This window comes from Schistocerca cancellata, chromosome 2 (genome assembly GCF_023864275.1).
Source record: "Schistocerca cancellata isolate TAMUIC-IGC-003103 chromosome 2, iqSchCanc2.1, whole genome shotgun sequence".
Classification (NCBI taxonomy): domain Eukaryota; kingdom Metazoa; phylum Arthropoda; class Insecta; order Orthoptera; family Acrididae; genus Schistocerca; species Schistocerca cancellata.
Window position 1 is genome coordinate 906,368,526 of NC_064627.1, and position 1,081 is coordinate 906,369,606.

The window sequence follows — 1,081 nt, forward strand, 5'->3', positions numbered from 1 at the left end:
ACAAGTGCACAGCACTGTCGTCAGCTGTGTACAGATCTGCATGACACAGGACTTTTTAACGAAATGGCAACTGTGTATCCACACTGATTACTATAGACGCACTTGAAAGTAGATTGTGCCTGAAACTAGTAGTGCAAAGAAAGTAATCTAAAACAAAGCATGGTGGAATCATGCCTTTTTTTTCTCAAATTTACTGAGGCTGTGGGGCTGACGTAAACTGTGCTGCCCAGGGTCGACGCCTACCATCGAGATGCCACCATTCACTACTGCGTGTAAGTTCTTTCTAAACAAAGTATAACGTTAATATCACTGTATTTTTGATTACATGGCTGCCAGAGAATCGGTGCTTGACACACATAACTCTGCTCACCATCTTGAGTTGCCAGATTGGTGTCTCACGCTATCAGTGACTATTAGACCATACTGAAACTTCAGCGGCCACCCTCACGTAACAGATGAGTGCAACTCTGCAGCGTAGTGTGCGCTGATATGAAACTTCCTGGCAGATTAAAACTGTGAGGAAAACTTCTGTAAAGTTTGGAAGGTAGGAGGCGAGGTACTGGCAGAAGTAAAGCTGTGAGGACGGGGCGTGCGTCCTGCTTGGGTAGCTCAGCTGGTAGAGCACTTGCCCTCGAGAGGCAAAGGTCCCGAGTTCGAGTCTCGGTCCGGCACAGAGTTTTAATCTGACAGGAAGTTTCAGATTAACAATTGTAAGAGGGTTGATTTTGGGGAGGAGACCAAACTGCGAAGAGATCAGTCTCATCGGATTGGGGAAGGATGGGGAAGGATGTGAGCCGTGCCCTTTCAAAGGAACCATAGTGACATTTTCCTGGGGCGATTTAGGATGGCCGCACACGGGGTTGAACCGTCGTCCTCCCAAATGCGAGTCCAGTGTGCTAACCACTGCGCCACCTCGCTCAGTAACAATAGTAAGACTATTATAAAAACTCATTTAAAAGTGTTGCCAATCTGGGTTGCCAAACATTTTTGCCAAAGCTGTTGCCTAACCCCACTCAGCGAGAAAACAAACCAGTTAATAACAGCAACTACTTGGTGAAAGAAGGTTCTTTTCCACGCCACG

At 46.7% G+C, this 1,081-nt stretch overlaps 1 non-coding gene across 1 annotated transcript; it reads left to right on the forward strand.

Annotated features, from left to right (window-relative positions):
• The first annotated feature begins 597 nt into the window (after positions 1-597).
• Trnas-cga (transfer RNA serine (anticodon CGA)) lies at positions 598-672 on the forward strand. Its single transcript has one exon. It is a non-coding gene; the product is annotated as a tRNA-Ser (tRNA).
• The last annotated feature ends 409 nt before the right edge of the window (positions 673-1,081 follow it).